The sequence below is a fragment of the Bombus huntii genome, chromosome 13 (genome assembly GCF_024542735.1).
Source record: "Bombus huntii isolate Logan2020A chromosome 13, iyBomHunt1.1, whole genome shotgun sequence".
Lineage (NCBI taxonomy): Eukaryota > Metazoa > Arthropoda > Insecta > Hymenoptera > Apidae > Bombus > Bombus huntii.
Window position 1 is genome coordinate 5,996,460 of NC_066250.1, and position 21,161 is coordinate 6,017,620.

The 21,161-nt window shown below is 45.2% G+C and overlaps 1 protein-coding gene across 12 annotated transcripts in view; it reads right to left on the bottom strand.

The window, feature by feature from the left end:
* The window catches only part of LOC126872385 (forkhead box protein P1-like), a 215,616-nt gene that overhangs the window by 153,870 nt on the left and 40,585 nt on the right, over positions 1–21,161 (bottom strand). Inside the window, exon 1 of one of the 12 annotated variants that reach the window (XM_050632279.1) lies at positions 4,515–4,568. The exons of the other annotated variants lie outside the window; for them this stretch is intronic. The gene's annotated coding sequence lies outside the window, so the exon portion shown is untranslated. Of the gene's footprint in view, positions 1–4,514; positions 4,569–21,161 lie in introns of those variants that run through there. 12 annotated transcript variants of the gene reach the window in all.

Sequence of the window (21,161 nt, forward strand, 5' to 3'; positions counted from 1 at the left end):
CCTTCCTTCCTTCCTGCCGGCACTGACACCTATGGCCCAGGGCCACGCTGGGTATTATTATTTTCATTCCTTCCCGCATGTCTGTCTGTCTGTCTGTCTCCTCTGTCTGACTGTCTGGCTGTACCTTCTCACACCATCAAGCACCACGGAACTCTTTTCGGATGTTTTTTGCCCACCCACCTCACCCAATGGCTCTAACCACCTTCCACCCAGCAACCTCTTTCCACGTACGCGCTCATACTTCTTTTCTTTTCTTTCTTTTTTTTTTTTTTTTTTTTTTGTACGGAACACGTGACTGAGGATCCTCGAGGACATTGGGACTGCTTTTGTCCGACGAAAAGATTCTTCCTCCTACGGGACACGTTTTCTCTGTTTCGGACAACCATCCCTACACCAGTAACTTTTTATCATTTTGAAGTAGAAAAGAATCCGTATCTACCAAGACCAGTTTATTCTTAGATATTTTACCTCGAAAAAAGGGAGAAAGTATTTTTCCAAAGTCTATACGTACTTGGCGCCGTGGCAACGGACGGCAATTAAAAGAGGATAAAACGAAGCACCTGGCGAGAGCAGGGCGCACAACCCCTTGAGGACTTAATAAGAAGGGGTAATAATAACCAATTTTATCGAACGTCAGTCAGTTTCTTTGATATAGCGGCCACGGCCGCACGAATACGTGGTAAGCGCACATTAATTTCCCGGGCAAATAACCGGGATTCATAAGCGGGGGTTGTGATCCCGTGTGTACTCCAGCCCGTAGAATACCGTACGTGTCCAGAAAATACGGTCTCCCGTCTCCGTGCAAAATAATGCCATCAATATAAAAAAGGCGACCCACCGCGACGCAGTAATAGAAACCGATTTGTCAGGAAGCTTTTACATTTCGACGCAGTGAGTTTCACATCTGATAGCCCGTTTTATCCCGCGGGACCCTGTCCCGTGTACTCTTTCCCTTCCACCTTCTCCACCACTACTAGCCAGGTCGTTTCTCTACCAGCCAGCCCAGGGAATCACACCGAACCGCCACCCACCCCCTTTTCAACCCCCATCTGACGACGTGAACTCACCGCTTCTCTGTGTCCGAGTCACCCCTCGTTGGCTGGCCGATTCCTCGTCTTCCTCGCTTATAAAGCCGAGTAGATAGGAAATCTTGTAAAATGGCCCGGCGAAAGACAAATATTACCGGGGATCACTGACAGTGAGATCCGATTTATTTTGCGGGATTCCAGCTACCTTCCGCGACGACACATACCGAGGGGATACCTTTCGATAGCCTTTCCTTGTACACGCGATATATATTTCCGCCTGTGAATTCTTACGTTTTGTACATCGACGAAATTTCTCGAATCTCTGCAACGATAGACCGGAAATCGTTGGATAATTACGAAAATTGTTTGTCTTGAACAAGGGAGTATAATGAAAACAGAAATGTCGAACAGACACAATGGCGATGGCCAGCCCCGAAATGGAGAATGGGAAAAACGCTGTAATTACACGGTACGAATCGCGCGCGTTCGAGCCGTTTAAAAACTTACAGCTCGTCCATTCGTGGAACGGTATTCGCGGCAGGGCGCTGCGGAGAATGGCGCAAAAGCTTCACGGGGAAGGAGAGGGGGTGGGCGACTGTTAATTGAAAACTACCGAAAAGCACAATTGCACGAGAATTATTTCTATTCATTAGCCGGGTGGTCGGTCGGTCGGTCGGTCGGTCGAACCAGCCGCCGAAAAACTTTTCCTCGACCAGGCGATTTTTTTCCTCTTCTGTTCCCACCCTCTCCCGCCTCCTCGCACCCGCTCCTCCTCTGGCTGGTTCCTCTTCGCTCACCAAACCACCCCCTTCATAACTACCCCTGCTTCGGCCCACCAGCCGCACCCCTCCTATCCGCTGGTCGCGCGTGGCGTAATTATGTAACATAAATACAATCCCTCTCGCGACGTAATTTTTGCGGTATAAGCTCAAAAGCCTGGGTAGCCCCAACCCGGCTGGCCACACGGCGTACTCTTCTCTCCTCGGCTGAGAGGAGAGAGCTTTTTCAGGAACGCTTTCGCAAATCAATTTATGGCGTAACGCGGACGTTCTCATTGTCCACGGGGTAGTAGCCGACGGTCGCCTCGTGGCTAAACCTTTTGTAACACCGGCAGCCATTGTTGTGACAGAAAATTATATCGTAATGCTTATTTACGACGAAAATCCTGAGCCGGCCTTTGTTGCCGCTTGTCAACCGTTCAATGCAAATGTCCTACTAATGGGGAAATTTTTTTCGAATCGTAGAACGTACAGGTATATTATGTTATAGGGAGAATAGGGTGTACGATAAAAATACTCACGACAGTACGAATGATCAGGTTCGATGACCTATCCTCATCAAAATTTAAATAGGTATATGCATGCCTGGGTATTCACCCTCGCCACGGTACGGACAAGAGGTATCGATGAAATCGAAGAAGCTTGAAAGATGCTTCCGGGAATTCCGGCGGGAGTATTTTCGTCAGTCAATGAATTTACAGCCCCTCTTTAACTGAGTTCACCCTTAACCGCTTAACGTGAACTGCTTCACGGCACGTGAGAAAAAAAGCTAACTGGTTCGCCGTGGTCGCGGTGGTAGGGGGAGGGCGTGTAAGCGGTCTTGAGGGGTGAATTAGCGCGAAATAAGTGCGGAAGAGCTTCAACACCCTGGGGGTGGCCCAACGATAGAACGAGCAACACAAGTTCGCGGGCTTTCTGTACGTGCACGTAGACGGTAGCCTGGTGTGAGCCCCATAAGAACATCGTAAGGGTGTGAGGGCGGCCTGAGTCGAATGAGACGATACCTACTACCGTTAGGGTGGCTACGGTGTTCCGAGTGGGAGCGAGAGGGCGGAAAACGACGTAACGCGTATAAAGTAAATTGCCGCGAAATCTGCGCGAGCTTCCAGAACAGCGTGGATAAGCGAAACAAATAAAATAAGAGCGAAAGACGAGTCGGCGCGGAGATAACGGGGGAAGAGGTCAGAAAGGGTACCTCGAAGGTAATGTGATTTAAGAGTAGAAAGGTAATGCGTTTCGAATATGGCCAAGAAATCGAATCTCCTCCCTTTTCGATAAAGTATCTTTCCTCTAATTCTACGAGTCTGATGATGTCGTAAAATACTACATGGATATTTTGACGATAAGCTTTCGTGAAACTTGATAGACCCTTTTCTACGTGCCACGCTAAATTTCGTTCCTCTTTCTGGCGCGCTATCTGGCCTCTATCGACGATAATCATAGTACACCGGGAAAAAGTAATAGGAACAATCGCGTTATGATACAGTCGTTTTTCGCAAAACGGTCTGACATTTTCCTCTATTCAGTCCCCAAGCCGAGCATGAAAAAGTACACATCGTGCGTTACCGTGGTGTACGGTGTAACGCTCACCATTGCCGCCGTCTGCTCTCTCTTTTTCTCACGCCATCCCCTAGTTTCCTGGCGTATCGTCGCCACACGCAGACCATTACAATTTCAGTTACATTTTAATTAGCAGAGAATACTAATGTTTCGCGAGTGGCGGTCGCCAGCAAGTAGCCAATGAGCGGCCAAGTTGACTCCTGCAACTCGAGCCCGTTCCAGAACCCGACCACTCGACCGCGCGCGCCCTCCGCCGCGCTCCTGTTCCCACTATTACGGCTCGGCAACCCCGTGAAACCGACATGCATTTCACACCCCATATTCGCCACTTTATACGCGGAGCGGCTGGCCTGGCGCAAAAACGAACGGAAGAAAGAAAACACGCGCGCGGGGGTGAGAACAAAACGAAAGCAACGTGCTGTGTTCCTCATTTATGTTATTAGCTCCCACTTTGGCGCCGAGTGTTCTTCACAGTAAAAAGTAAAAAAAAAAAAAAAAAGAGAAAAAAGAAAAAGCGAGCAAAAAGAAAGGAACGCAACACCGTTGGAAATAAACTACGCTGTTACGCGCGCGTTTTCCGCGTTTTCTGGCCTCTCGCTTTTCGCAATTAACGCGCTCGTTGGAATGCACACGGAAGAGCAGGGATTTCTGCAGATTGTTTCTGTAGCTTCGATCGTGGTAATTTTGTTGTTGGTGCGAAAGATTAAGTGAAAGATCTTGATATACGCAGGGAGGTAGAGAAGTTAGATAATTGGAAATTGGGGGGTGAGATAGAGCGAGGTCAGAGGAATATTCGAATAATATAATACTTCCTAAGTCATAAACTTCCCTTGCTTCTTAGCTGGACGAAATTCCGAAAGTTTCGTATCGACGGTCGTACAACAAATGCGATTATCGATGTCTCGCATCGTTCATCCCCTAAAACGACGGGGAGTAAAGCGCGCGGTCGACCCCACGCGCTCGTTCAACCCTCTCTCTTCGTCTCTGTCGGGCTAACGTACTTTGTTTTGGAACTTGTCCAGAAATAATGTCGCGCGGGTTAAGCTCGATAGATATAAGATATCAATAAAAAAAAGACGAGTTTAGAAAGAAAAAAAAAGGAAAACAATTATTGTACTTCGCGGACGATAAGTATCGTTCAACTCACATTAACAAGCCATGTCACTCTGTCTCAGAAGCCTGGGAAGTATACACCACTGACCTGAAGCAAACAGAAACCATATTATGTTATAAACAATAAATAATGAGGAAAAAAAATTAAACAGACGCGAACTAATTATCGAAATAATTTAAATATGTAATTTAACAACAAAAATAGAAGCTTTATTGATCCTTTCGAGCGTGGTAGTATTATAACTTTCCAAACTGATATTTACCACCTGATACGTAATTATGAACAAGACGACAGTAAGGAGTCTCAGTTGTAATTCTGTCTTTCGATCGAAATAGAAGGTAGAGTAGTGATTAACGTTGTATGAAGACATAAGTAACACCACTCACAAGCCTTCCCACTGCTTTGACTTATATGAATACCTATGCATCACCGTGACGTATCGCTATTTTTTTTATGAATCATTTAAAGACCATCAAGGGTGTACCGCTCCGAACCTTTCGGTGTCTATCATCTAAACTTGAATCCTGTCAGACAAAGACAATGTGGCTACGATTTAGGGTGCCTCCACTCGTCGAAAACCATTCTGACGTATCCTTCGACTGGACGCGAGCTCGCCAATGAGGCGGCGGTGCCGTTAATTAACGAACTCGAAAAGTAACGTACTGAAAGTACAACTCGACGAAGCATTGAGGGGTTCCGGGGGACTAGTCGAGGAGGAAGGGAATGAACGAGTCGAGCGCAGGACGGAAGCGCGCGCGTATAAAGGGTCGGTGTCTGGCCAGACGGGCAGAAATGAAGCAGCAAGGGTTTTGTTTGTCCGGCTGTCCACCCCTTTCCTTCCCCCAGTTCACCCCCGCGGGCTGGAGCCCTCGCTGTATGAACCTCGCGGTCCCCTTCAACCCCTTCTGTTCCACCTCTAACTCCATCCTCCGGCACCGCTTCGTCTCTCCTCGCCTCTCTGCTTTTCTACCTCCTATCCGGGCCTTCCCCTTAGCCCCCCTTCCGATCTACCCATCCTATGTTACATCCTTCTTACACCCTGAACCTCCTCCCCTATTGCCGTGTTACAATGCACGTGTGTACACTGTTTGCCCACATTCTCTCGCATATATCTTGGCGAGCTATAATATTGATTACTTCGAACGAATTTCAACAAGCCTCGTATTACTCGTATAGCGTGAGCCGAGACCGTCGCTACAACGTTCCTACGATTCTCTCTGTCGATCGACACATCGTTCCTCCCTTTTACAAACCCGTAGCAGCCCTTTTGCATCGAAATGAAATGCTCCTTCCTGTTCCGCGTTCTGTAAACCAGCGTTCTTTAGCCCGCTGGCCTATCTTTACTCTTCTAACAAGCGACGCAATGCAGACTTTTCACTTGCGCCTCGTTCAAATTAGCCCCTTCATACAGACTCTCTTCCTGCAATTTGGTTCCACCGGTTCTACCGGCGCTACTTTCCGGTTTCGTAACCAGTGTACCAAGGGTCAATGATTAAAACCACGACTACTGAATATATCTCTGTGCGAGAGCCGCTCTGGTTGGAACCTTTCGTTTTCCCTTCAATTTTCCACGAAGATTGAAATAAACTTTATCGTTTGTCCACAATGTACCGAGCAGGACGTTACGTACGTTCCGTGCGCAGTCAATTTTTCGAGTCCTTTCCAAGAGAAGCCGCGTGTTCCGGCTAATAATTGGCGAATGAAAAATGCAACAATACCGGAGAGAGAAAGCCAGTTGTAACTCACTGCTGTGGCAATATTCAGCTAAAAGACTCGTCATTCCGCCCCAGTAAACGGCCACACGACTGAAATTGCGTCACGACCATCCCGCCAACGTTTAATTTCATTCGCGATCTTTCCACCCTTGTCCGCCCCCTTTCCCACCCCCGGTTTCAACGTTGCTCTCCTCTCTCTGATTCGCATCACCGCCAACACCGTATGTCGCGAATCGAAGTACAAAGAAGCAATAGTAGAAATAAGATAATTGCTATTACAATTGCAATTTCACCCAGGACGATGAAGCCGCGGGAGAGCGAGAGAGAAAGAGACAGATCCGGAGACGAAAAGAGAGAAAGTCAGAGATGGGACGGCGATGGTGGTAACTGCCACAGAGAGTTCAACTACAAAGTACGTTAATGTCGTGCTCACACCCCCTTCCCATGCACCCTCAGCGTCGCGCCAATGCCGCAGAGAGTTTGTTGTCGAAGCTTCGGGGATTACACAAATGAGGTTGTTCAGCGAGAGAAATGTACATCCCGCTACAAAGCTGCTCGCGTTCAGCCACGTACGGAATTAAAAAAGAGGGAGGGTAGGGAACGAAAGGTGAAAAAGTTCTGCTCCGCTATCGCTCGTATCGCGGACAATATTTTCTTTGCTGAAAGCCCTGTGCCGCGTAGAATGGGATTTCCATCGACCCGCTTCCGTTTAAACCCTTCAAGAACGGAACCCGCTTTTATCGAGACCCTTCTTCCGTCAATATTGTCCTGTACATGTTTTTACACGCATCTTTCGAGGAAATCACCCTTTCAGCCTATGCATGATGTATCAGTGATTGTCTATTGAACGACCGATGGAATATTTTACATCCATAGAAATAACCATTTATTCTTCCGAGTATAAAATATAAAATAATCTACACGTTGCAACGACTTGACTTCGATTAATCGACTAGAATACGTGTGCGCGTACGTATTCGATACGTTTCATAGAAACGAGAAGGCGAGGTACACGAAGAGAGAAACCAAAGAGGAGACAGTCAGCCCCTGTACTAAGCATACCGTAGGGGTTAGGGATAGTAATTGTATACGTACTAAGAGAATGGGGGCAAGGTAAACAAAACTATGTAAGATTGCCCCATTAATATACATATCTCTTGGTTCAGTTGGGCCGTGAGAGAGCCGACCGACCCTCTCGTCGTGCTTCTACCGTTGTGCCTGTTAACGTGGAGGGGGGTGGGGGAGGGGTGAGTAGTCTTGGCCTTAGACTCTGGGGTTAGGCTTGTTCGAGAGCAAGCAGGGTACACAATGGATATTGAGACCATAATTTACGGCTGATTGTTAGCTCCGCGATCTATGGATTCCTCCATCTTAGGTTACCTCCACCTTCTATTCGACCACTTTCCGACAACTCCCTCATCCCCGAATTGTGTCGAATTTGTATTAGATCTGTAATAAGTACCGAGAGAATATGCGTATACCGAGCACTCTGAGTAGAAGACTACGACAACAAAGTAATCTCGTGAAAGATTTCCATGCGAGTAATGCTTATTCCCTAACGAGCTGTGCTTCGTTTCTTGCATCCAAGGATCAGCGGTCAAATCGCTGGAAGCAAAGATTTTACGACGCTTGGACGACGTTGAGAAATCGTTCGTAAATCTCTAAACGACTTCGAACGAAGTTTCAAACTATAATTTCCTAGATAAAATTTCAGGTGGAATAATGGAAACGATGGAGAAGTGGAAAGAGGAGGGATTGATTACGTGTGAAAACGAGGATAAGTTTGTTTACGAACGGTATCGTTAATTGACCAAAACTCGAGTGGAACTGTACCGTACGAGGTCACCCACTCTCTGCTTATCCGACTGGCTTCGCAACAAGAACCCCGGTTATAAATTAATTACGAGGGTCAAATTCACAACTGGGTCCCATTCCACCAGACGATTTTGGAAGGGGGCGAATGTCTTACTAGTTCGCCGCTGGCTCAAGGGACCGAGTAAAGGAGGAGATGATGTTTGGCCTTCCTTACAAGGGACCAACTAACCATCCGACCGACCAACCTGCCACTTACCGAAGGATAATAACGTAGTAATCCTACCATGAGACACGGATGAAGTCCTTAATAACCCTATAAGCCCAAGATATATGTTGCATATCAATATACCAGAGACAACTGCTGTAGCTACATTATATTCCCGAGAAGCCTCCGACCAATTAACCTATCGTACAGTTGTATAGCTATAAAATCGATTATATGAAACACGAAATATATTAATTTGTACTTTATAGTTAATACGATATTTCCAATCTTACATACATTTATCATTTTTTAAAGATTACTTCTGCAATTACATTAACTGTAACGTCAATTAAAATACGAAATTTCGACTTTTATCTTATAATTGATAATAATTAATACGCCTATGAATTGTAGTTGATACAACATTTTTTCAGTGTTACATATTTTAAATAATCATATTTTAATAATCGTTATAATTATGTGATATTCGTTCGGAGCTATAAACTATTAAACTATTAAACAGTTATAAGGTTACAAGATCGACTTAAATACGAAATTCCAATTTATAATTTGTAGTTGATACGACATTTTCAATGTTACATATTTTGAATGATCTTCCGGTTTATCGAGTGTAATAATAATAGCAAACGCTTGTTTGTCTTCATGACTTGTAATAAAATATTCCAGTTGAATATTAAATATGTATGTATCGTATTGCTTGGTACGCGCACTCATAAACGGGCGCATCGCAGAATTCCAATTTCGGATCGATCTTCGGTAATTTTCCAAAATTTTCAAAAACCCAACGCGAATTTCAATAAAGCCCTAGTAATTAATTTGTAATTATATCACGAATGCCGGCAAATTCGTGTTACGTTGCATAGCGCGATAGGAATGCAACCGAGCTCAACAAGCGCCAATACGAAGTGCGTGATTTAGAGAGACGCATAAACGATATTCCGATATGGTTTCAATGCGATACTTTCATACCAGCAATCGAATCGACGAGCGAATTGACAAGTAACATCGCTCTCGAGTCTCACAGCTGGCCACACTTTTCCCACAATATTCGCCAATTGATTTTATTAATTTCCCCGAATGATCACAAAAAAGAGAGAGAACATCATTCAAGAATTATTCACACATTAACGATATGAATTACAATAGAATATCGATGATCAGAATTAATAGAATTTATCGATTATCAAAGAATTTAGGGATCGTGACCAACATGGTAAAATAGATTGAAAAAGGAAAGAATCGTGACATTTCTATTAATTTATCATTTTTGTTTCTGTTTATAAAATAGTAAAAAATATATTACAAATATTACGATTAAAAGTAGTAAAAAATTGTCAAATAAATTATTCGAACAATATGCGTGATTAATTTTGACGATCAAAGTTTCAGTGTGTTTCTATCAATTTAGATAGATCATCCCCAAATCATACAGAAAAATAGAAGAACGCATTTGTGGCCAGATTTGCGTTCTCTCACTGTGTATTCGTAACTTATTCTCTACCATACAATGTTTTCTTCTGACTCGCTCGCATGCACAAAATACGAGACACATCCGTGTCAGTGGTTTCGTGCAAACAGTAGATTAAACAACGAATAAAATCAAAACAGCGAATAAACAGCGGTTGCGTCGTGCACTGATGCAACTTTAAATATAGAAACTTTATATTGAGAGAGATACGAGGCTATCGTGGTGGCAGGTATTGGACTTAACGACATCGACATTTTATCCGCAGGACAGTCTTCACGCCCCCGTCTGCCAGGGCAAAAAACAACCATCACACTGCGCAGCGGACGGTGTTATGAGCTGTTTTCCTAACCGATGGGAGACAGGTGGCGGCGAAAGTGGACTTTAACAAATGGTCACTGCTAGCTAGCATGAGACGTGCCTACTTGAGATGCGGCACCAGGATCTATGCCTCCCATTTCTCATCGGCGCACTGCGGGCAAACAATACCCTAAACCAGCTATGTAAGAACTGTCGAGCACGAGTGAAGGACTTCGGGGCAAGTTGATCAAAGTCAAGGTACTTCCGCAGACCCTTGCCAAAACGTTCACGCCAATAACGCGTACAAGATGCGACTCGAACTTGTTCGCAGTTAGTTCTAGTCTTTGGAAGACGTGGATTCATTGGGAAATTCTCTGTTTGGTTAAACTTTAATAAATGAAGCTAAAGAAACAGATTAACTTAGGTGCTGTTTCGCTTTTAGAAGAGGACAATTTTTTTTTTTCATGGTACACCTCGTTCATGTTACGACACATAATTTAAATTTGCATTTGCCAATGCTACTTGCAAGAACAAGTTACAAGTGGAATATAATGATCGTTCAAGACTGCAATAGCCTTTTAATTATTTCGGAGATTTACCTAACTTTGTGTATATGTCCTAATGTTTATAAACGGAGGGCGGTACGTGCAGTACCATTCATAAAAACTTGAACTTCATTTTTGCGAAAAATTAAATAAAGACTGTTTGCTGTTATTAACATGTATTAACGATTCATTATTGGAACAGTGAACTCAATCTTGAGCGTATTACTTAACGTGTCAAATTTAAATAATTTAAAATACATTTGGCGCCTATTGATGTCGTTGGAATAATTATGAGCGCCGATGTACGTATGTAGGCATGTTTACTATACAACTTTCTTGAAGAAGGAACGAACAGATTGCGAGAAAGTATTTTGCTAAACGATCGTCTACCGACGGTTTAGAGTTTACCGGGATATCGGGCGTAAACTGCCCTTAGGGACCTTGTTAGTTCAATTCGCCTGAACACCCTTTTCGTCGCGGAAAACTGCCACCCCTTGTTGACCACCCCAGACACCGTAAGTTTTCCGCGTATATTGTTACGTTGCTCTGAAAAGGGACGTTTATGGAAATATGCTTCCTGTTGTGGAATTCCTGGCCCCACCAGTAAATTCTCTTGCAACTTCGTTCAAGTAAAACTCGACGATAGCTACGTGTTCAGTTCTCCAGTATACCAAACGTACGGCGAGAGAAAGAAAAAGCTAGAACAAGCTGGAAAACACGCGAGAAGGGAAGGGAGAGCGTAGGGACGTGGATCCATGACGACAGAAAAGGGAGGAGACTGGCTGATCTTGTTCGACCAGCGGTCAGAGTATTGTCAAGGTATTGTCCTGCCTCGCTTCCAAAATAATCGTCAACCGGACCTAATGGGGTATGAAGTCCCGATATCAAAATAACTCATCCGTGTCCGGCGCGTGGTCAAACGCTTCGAGCCTTTCTCTTCGCGCGTTCATCGCCGCAGAGGCCCCCGAAAAGTTAAAAATAGTGCCAGTAAAAAAAACTCCTTTCACTGCTGTCTATTGTCCTGGATCCGCAGATAGAACGCGGAGATGGTTTCGCGTCCACAGCAAAAATCTTGAAGCACTGACGATAACGCGCGTCGCGTTGGTTCGATTCCTTTGTTCAACGTAGAGAAACGATAACTTCCAGAGACGAAGATTAAAGGTTTTCCTTTTGCTAATGGCAACAGATTTTCAGTCCTTTTCACATTAATGTTCAACCGGATGGTTAAACGTTTCAACATACGTTTCAACGGCGTTACGAAACGAACGAATTATCGATTAAGCCATGTCCAAGAATGACGTTTAAATTTTTGATGCATTTGTATTTTAGTACACGGTCGTATATCGACAAAAGGAACGGTTATAACAACCTGAAACACGCTGTGTCACAATTTATGCAGACGGCACTAACGTTGCATTGTCATTCGACAAAATAGAAATTATTCCTAGCATAGCGTGAATATTATTGAAATGCAGAGTCGAGAAGATCATTTGAATATCGTTGGAAAATTCTGCGGTAACAAAGTTTGCGACCAACGACGTTCCATTGATTTTTCGTGACGTTATCTATCTGTAATTCGCGTAATCAGTGTATTTTCGTATGAACGTTGGGAATCAAATTTGACGACAAAACAAGACCGATGAAAACAACCAGCAAAATACATAATCCGTTCGAATTGGGCAATTGTCGCGAACGTATTTCTAATACACGATCAACAGGTTCTCTATCTTCTAAACAATTCCCTTGAAAGATCGTATTTGATATCAAACGGCTAAACGTATATCATCTTACAAATATATCATCGTATCTAATTCTGTCTGTAAAATTGCACATTGCCGCATATCTGTTATCTAAATATAATTTCATAAATGACTCAGAAATTTCTTTGACCTTTGACTGATGCTAAATTGAACAAACACTTATTGAAGTTTGTCTCTACACTATAATTATTGCGCTCGAAGTCTTTCTATTTTTACCTTCGAAGAATATACTATCTGTACTGCCTTTTAAATAATTCTATCTGCCAGTGATACCGATAACAACTTGAAATACTACAACAAACAGCCAGTCGCGAAGGCAACCGGTTTCGTACAGCAACACTTTAAACGAATATTCGACCGATATACTTCATCGTTACTTTAAATTATGCCAGGCAAACTAACCAACGAACAAAGCCATCCAATTAAAGTCAGACCGATCGAAACAAAGAAAGCCTTCTTAACAAGTTACCAACCGACTGTCGTACACTTTTATTCACCCACAATCGAATCTTCTCATTGAAACGATTAGAAACGAATGGCAGACAATCGGATCGATCGGCGGGCACCGACGAAACCGAGCTTACGTAACGGTTATCGGAAAGCGAAATTACCCTAAATAGTAACAGCCACGCTGGGTGGCAATGCCGTATTGGACGAACCGAAGGATAGCAGGAGCCGTTTGGTGTAAAAGGCGGCGGCAAAGGGGTTGGGGGAGGTGGGAGAAGGGTGCAGGCTGGTTTTCACCCTTGCAAGTCGAAAGTAGGAACCGCGACTATGGGTGAAGCTAAGTCTGTCCGTGTAATGGGGCATCGGCACGCGATTTCCAAGCCTCTGCGCCCCGTTCGCGATTCTAACTTTCAACTTCGCCCAGAACCTAGCGCCCACCCACTAAATCCGGCCCCCTCGTCTCACCGGTGTGCCTCATCCCCGCGGTACAGGGTGTTGCGCTGTGACTTATCGGCTCTAATTATTCGCCAGCAAGAAAGCGGGTAGAGAACCCAACGATCAGACCTGCCACCCTCGTAAAGTAGCTTTTCTCCGACGCATCGTTGCACCACCACCACCACCAACGCGACGTACAGTCGTTGTTTAGCCGTTTCGTCAGTCGATCGCGAACCCTACAGTTTCATTCGTGTGTCGTGAGGTGGTGAGTTTGGAGATAGAGCCATGTACTATACGTAATCTACGCGGTTTAAGATCGTTTTTAAATATTTCATATTCAAATAGCCGGATTTAGATTCTACGTAATTTGACAAATAACAGTCGAGTCTGAATTTAAAATTTCAGAAATATATCGACCGAGATCCGAGTCAAAAACTTGAGATGTAACTGTTAAATTTAAATTCAGGAATTCTTAATTGAGATTTTAAAGTTCAAATCGAACATACTCCGCTTCTCTGGTTTAGGTTAAGCCGACAAGTCGATCCTAGACAAAAGGCGAGAGTCTTGCCTGGAGTCGAGCGATGTCGACTGGAATTAGGCTGCTTGGCTATCGCGTAACTACCGACCATCTTTGACCGGTGGCTACCCTCTCTCTAAACAACGGTTTTCAACGGTCCTCGCTTTGGTGTGATAATTTTTCAATTTGGCCTCATGCGTTATTGACGTCAGTAGACGTGCACCGACATTAGCAGCTCTTTTGACGAGGAGTCTGAGTGGTCGTCGCACAAAACAATGCTAACCCCGTGGTATCATTCAGCCCCACCAACACCCCCTGCTCCGCCAGCCTCCTACAGCCCGACCCCCTGTTTTAACCCTACGGGAATAAGGAGAGTCGCAATGTAAGCAACACACAACACGTTGTGTGCACCCATGTTTTTTACATTAGCCAGACGATACTTGCCCCAGAGTATGAGAGAGCTTGCCAGTGTGGAATGTCTATGGTACGCGCGTCTGTGTGTGTTTGCAAAACTTCTATGTGCTGGTTACAAGTTCCCTAGCTCTTAGTAACCTTCTGCATTTCCCTGATCCCCTGCGACCCTATTGCGTCGAGGAGGCCACCACCACGGAAGCTGTTTCCAGTTCTTCGCTAACTACCATTAAGATTTTTCCGAAAATCGATGACGAATCAAAAGTTCCGCGTGTATATCCTTCTGGAGAGATCGAAACGGAGAAAAAAAAATATGTAATCAAAAAATATCGAGCTCTAACTTCCCAAAATCGCATGGTAAGATGTCTCGGTGAAACTTGAACTGAAAGTCCAAGACGCGTATACAAGATATCGCATAAACAAGACCGCTATCTAGACGCCACGCGGCCGACATCGTGTGCATCGTGTACACTTGGCTGGCGCGTCGATGCCTCGTTGCCTCGGTATACGTTGCAGCGTGTTTAATATATAACGACGATTGTATATACATGGAACGGACGGAGAGTAGCGATAGAGACGGAGATGAATGGGGTAAAGTGGAGGAGGTCGACGTTGATACGGCGAAGGAGGAACACAGGGGGGCAAAAGCGGTAGTAGTAGACACAAGTAGAGGAAGAGAGAGAGAGAGAGAGAGAGAGAGAGAGGCAGAGTGGACGCGCAAGATAGAAATACAGGGATGAAGGGGTAACACGAAGATACGGGGTAATGGTGGTGGTGACGACGAGGGTAGAACAACCAGTCGTTTGTCGTCCGACAGATAAACAACGTCGTTATTGTAAATGCATTGGATCAACATGCTGCGGGGCTTCATTGGCGGCTTTTCTTCGCGATACGACCTACGAGAGGTTCTGGTTGTTTACGAGATCGATAGTCCGATCAGGAGGATCGATTTTATCGTATCGCGTCCGCCTCCCCAGGCGGAGAGAAACAATCGTTGTAACGCGCGCGTTGTACCGGGCCCGGTTCCTTTCTCTCTTTTTAGATTTCCGCGTATCCAAAGACCTCTCGTGCCTCTGCCTCTCGTTTACGTTCCGTCCTTCTCTTTGTCTCTTTCTCGTCTGTCCGCCCGTTCGTCTCGCTCGTCGGATGGATTCGAGAGAACGTATAGAGAATAACAAGGCGGATCACGTGACGCAGGTACAGATGCGTCGAAATTACACACCGGACACCGTCGTTTCGCGTACAAAATATTTGTTCCAGTATAATATATACTGATTCGCAGTCGCGCGTACGACGCAGTGTTTTTCCATTACACCCACGAGGCAAATGCTCCGCACGATCCGTAAATCATGCATCCCGGAACGGATCAAAAATACGACGTTTCCGCGGATCCTTTCGATCGCGATTATTGCACTTCTCACTACGACATAAAGTTGAGAACCGAATCCATACGTTCGACTGATGATGTTTCACCGTCCTGTGAATTTCGAAATAGAGTGAACGATGTAACGAATGTATTATAGAAAATATATCGAAGCGTCTTTTCGTCCCTCCAAGAGTAAACGAAATATTAAGATCAACTTTCTCTAAGAAAGTAAAAAAAGAATGTAAGAAACTGTCTGTAAGGGAAAAAGGTATCGTAGAAAAAAAGTGGAAGCGGAATGTTTCGATTTCTCGGTCACATTAGACGATGCTATGACGGACTGTACGGTGACCATGAGAGCCCAATGCCCGCTGTTTGTTCCTCGTTTTATCTCGAACGTAAACACCGCATGGAATATATAGGAGGTGGCGCAAGCAAGAAAGGGAGACAGACAAATAGGCGGAGTGTTGTACCTGGTCACACGGAGAAGAAGGACGGACAACGACCACCGCCTGCCTAGCCACGCAAAGACCTGGACTGGAGGAAAAAGGAAAAATGAAAATAGAAGGACGAACGGACGGACACTGGATAAACAAGGGGCAATAGAGATAAACAGAGAATATTGCGAGGAATATGCGCAAACACGAAACTCTCATTCTTCCTCACCCTCTGCACACTTTTCCTACTCCCTTCTACTCTTTCCCACCTCTATTCGTTCCATCTCTTTCTTTCTCTCTCTCTCCCTTCATCCCAACCCTTCGATGTCCCCCTTTTCGCTTTCGTTTGTTCGAACGCACGTGTTCTCTTCTCCTGACCTTCGTCGCTCGTTTGGCATCCGCTTTTACAAGCGCACTTCTCTTCTCCTTCGTTCGCGCTTACCCGATCCAACCGGGGCGGCTTAATTTATGCCTCGAGATGTTTCGTTAAGGATTTTTATTCCAATTCCCTCCGCACGATGCATTCGTGGCGAGAATCAACTACTTAACGACGAGCGCTGTCATCGTCTCTACTATTCGCCCGTTTTTTTCCCTCCGCGAACGCTTTCGACCCCGCACACGCAATTTATAGCTCGTCGTGTCGAGGTTCATTAAAATTAAACACCGTCGCGCTTGTTTTCCTTATTTTCGTACAGTCGCGAAGAAGACTGGAAACGGAAAGAACGGAAAATCGGGTCAACGTTAACGGCATTCCCGATGTCTCGAAAAAGAAGGGTCGTACCGTTTTCGACGCGATCTTTCATTCCGATGATTGATGTGCGCCAGGGCTTTTCTTCAATTAGCAGACGCTCTCCTTTTCTCCGTTCAGCCTCCCTCCCTACTTCTCTGATTCGATTACTGGGCCGTTCATTATGCCGATGAATTTAAAAATATACAAACATCATTATTCATCGCGGCGAGAAAATAAATTTCCTTCGAACCGATGAAAAACAAGCCACGGACTGATCTTTATCCAGTAATCTGGTTCCTGTACTATTCAAAAAAGAAAAAGACTGTCCTCACCTTCCTTTACCTCGAGCATTACCAACATTATCGACGTGATATACGAGACGTCGTGGAATACCAGTGTGAAAAATCGAACAGTCGCGTTTCAATCGTGCCATTTCTCGGTCGGTTACGAGGTTCGATATGAAGGTGTCCGAAAAATTCGTAGTGTCCACCACTCAGGTCCACGGAGTGGCGATATAGGGGCGAGACACGGAAGGGAATGAATGCAGACGGGACAGGTAAGGTATTTGACGGTCTATGGGACCGGGGGCACGTCGAGGGCAGACTATATAATTTCCCTTGAGGGAGATCGGGATGGGCGATACGAGGTCGGAAGGGGTAGCGAAAAGAGGGGGCCAGGGGTGTGAGGGAGATCAGCGTGTTTTCCAGGTGGAGAGGTGTGCTGTGCTCATCCGCGAGCCCATCAACGCAACCATCCTCCGACAATCGATTATTATCTTTCCAATTTGCATAGCAACCGAGCTCTTGTTCAAATCTGCACCCCCTGTTTCGACCCCTTTGGCAACCCCTTGCAAATCCTACTTCGCTGCTGCGACTCCTCGTTCGGTATCGTTTCTGTAACGTGCTCTACCTTTTTTTTTTCCTCTCCTCTTTTTCTCTCCTCTTCAATCGAGCCGAGCGTGTTCGCGTTCGATCGTCTTTCGCAGGGATAGCTTTTCGACGTTCCCGTGAACCAATCTGTTTGGGGATTTTCTAGGAGAATGACACGTTCCAGTGACGTTCTACGGATCGATTGAATATCAAGGGACGAGAAAGATACGAATCTAAAATTTTTTTCCTAAAGAATGTGAGAAGAACAATAAGGTTGGCGAGGTCGCGCGGTAGGAAAGTAGCTGACAACTTTGGCTTTCCGGGATCTTTTCTTTTAGCGCCCTTGAAGAATGGACGCGTCACGCTGGTGGGTGGCTTGAAGAAAGGGAGGGTGAAACCCCTCCTTTATAAAATCTTTGACGCGTCGCACGGCGAACTACCGGCGTGGCAGTCATTAATAACTTTTAGGTGGCAGATTTTGCGCGTATTAATCCACCATATTATACCGCGAGTCTGCAGCCGTCCTCTGCCATCAGTCCCCTTCTTGCTTTTGCCTGCTTGGGTTCCGTCCACACTCTCTCCCCCTTATAACCAAGAGGGCGACCGGATAGCTGAGTCGACGTCTCCTTAATGAAAAATCTGAATCCCGAGTCCGCCTTTTCTTTCACCCACTATTCTCCACGGATTCTCGATCCTCTGCTAATGGTAATGACCGTCGCGGAATCGTGAAACTCACTGGTAAAAAGTGTTAAATCTCAAGCGTTTTCTTTCTTCTCCTCTTGCACTGTAACCTGGCTTCGTTCCTTGTCCCAACAGCGATATTCGCTGGAACTACGAAGGATAAATCTAAGAAATTTCCAGACGATATAGCTTCCTGGTATCTAGACTTGAATTTAGTTTATCGTCTTGGCAAAACCTGGCCATGCACACTGGTATTTATATCCATCGTTTAGACAAACAACTTGGACTTTTCTCATTCCTCCGTTCGCAAGAACAGCCACCAAAGGCTCGCGTAACATGCTCGCGTGGCAAATTAACGAACGTCGGAGGAATGAGACGACTCTCGGTTCCACCTTCTACGATATTACCTTGCTTCGACCCCCGTCAACCCCCTTCGGCGTTTCATATACAGAGACGTATACACACACTCTTTCTCCCATCATAGCGAGAAGGTATATTGTCGAGCGGCAACGAAGGTAGACCGAGCAAATTTCGTGTACAATTAGAAGGCTTTTGTAGAAGCTAAACTGCTAATAGCCGCTGAAGAAGGAAGCACCGTCTCTTACTTCTCCGCCGCTACGTTTCAGCCACCCCTCGTCTTGTCTCTTCACCACCGTGCGCACCTCATTTCGCGTGACAGTCGTCCTTCTGCTCGTATCTACCTCTTGTCGTCTTCTCCTTCCCTCTTTCTCGCACCCACTAAGGTCCTCCGTCTTACACGTCGGTCCCTTCGTTTTCCAACCCTTTCTAGAGCTCGCGTTAAAGTCAGAACCTCGCCCTTCCTCGCGGAACCTAGCCACCAATTCACTCCTCCTGAAAGTCCTTGCGAGGCACGCCGCGCCGTGCTGACTTCTCTCGAGAGAGTCGGCCTCTCGCCAGATCGAGGTAAGAGAATTCGCTGTTCCGCTATGGCTCGTGCCAGGAGACTTATCGTGGATTATAAACTAGGATTGTTTTCATTAAACCTGGCGTTCAGTGCGTTCAACCAACCCCTTGTTCGCACCCTTTTCGGCGGGCGAGCGAGTGTGTACCTTATTGAGTGTCGTAAGAATCTTGTCTGGCGGTGTTCGCATTTGTACGTACATCCCTTAATCGCTAAGGGCGAGCTACTGTCTTTGCTACATTGAATTTTTTATGATTTCGTAATTTTCGATACGATTTAAAGACAAGGGGAGATTTAGAGCCTGCGATATTTAGTCCTCTTGGTACTTTTATTATCAACAAATGCAGTAAAAATTCGAAGTAAAAACGAACGATAAGAATCGTTTCACGACTGTTCTACGAATAGACAACCGTTTCTCATTTTTCTGCCTACGTATCAGCGTTGCAAGAATGCCGGTAGATAAAGTAGCCGCGAAGCGGAACGAAGAACGAGATAGAGGCTAAGAACTAAGCAGAAGAAGGCGTGACGATAACTGGGCTAATGTGCAATAATGAACACGGTTGCTTATCAAATGGCCCTGACGGTTCTCTTCCTGCTGCTTCTTTAACTCACGCCAGTTTCTTTCATGAACCGCGAAACTTGCTCGTAACAACGTCTAACGATCGTTACTCTCGGCCCATTATTTAATATTTTACCTCGCCGAGTCTTTCGTTTCGCATCGTTTCCTCGTCCTTTGATATCGTTAATTAAAATTCTACCTTCGTTAGCCAATCGGAGACGTCACGGCACAGAAAGATGGAATCTTACAAGGCAAACAGACCGATCTTCTGCTCGACGTGCAACACACTCCAACCTCAAACGAAATACGTTCGTTATTGGTTCCCTGTATACGCGGCTCATGTAAGACCAACACCAAAGACGTGTATGTAAGAGCACGTACATACGTATATGTACATATACTATGCATATGGAGTTCCTCGTGCTAAGAATAGGTAACATACAGACGGTCAGATATAGCTAGGACTTTGTGCCTATAAGCGAGCAGGTCATTGGCATTAGGGGTTGGAAGGGTGTGCATTTGCACGACGTGTGTACTCGTATGCGATTTAGTTCCTCCGTGGCCGGTTGCTTTCCGATACCGGTTGCCAGTATCGGCCACGTTTTGTACTCCAATTGGAACACAGTCAGCCTGCCAGATACGCGGAGGGGGTAGGCGAGGGCTGATAAAAATGGGGAAAAAAAGAACGAGCAGAATCCCAGGCAGCGAAAGTTCCCAGGTGATTGGTCGTGGGAAATATCGCGGTTAGGAGGCGACTGATAAAGTGGATCGATGAGTCGATGCGGAACACCGAATATTTGCCGGTATTCGACGGTGTGCGCAAATTTTGCACACAAGTATAAATAGGCGAAACTTTTGCAGCCACATGAATAACGGAGATATATATCGTTCGTACTGTCTGAGAATCGAGAAATCCATGCACATTGCAGAACAATCAATCCATTAGTCGTTCGAGTTGTTGCAAAAATAAATTCGTAACGGTCTTACGATCGATGGAAATCAAATTTGTTACAGATTTCAATAAATACATACAAAAGTATTAAGGTTGATATCGTCGTTTCTATTTCTTTACTCGTTCGACAGGAAGCTAAACTTAACCGATCAATCGGCGCTTCTATATCGTTTTCTATAGATTGGTGACGAGAGCAACAGTTAACATCAGGCTAAACCCAGGTTGATACTGGTTTACAGATATCAAGTATGTCCAGTTTACGATCGATACAACCGTTCATACGGCGCTGGAATTAGAATGGTTTAGAGGGTAAAATTGCACCTGTGTTACGACTGATATTTTATCTCGCTTTTTATTTTACCCTTCTTCCTATCTTTTCCCTCGTATCCACGTACACGAACGTGTGTGTGTTATTCGTCCAACAATTCCGGTGAATTTAATTGTTTGATTATTAACGCTTTCGGGGTATCCCATCGGTGATATAAAGCGCGCGAAATAACGCTAGTAAATTATCAAAAATTGCCGTTGCGG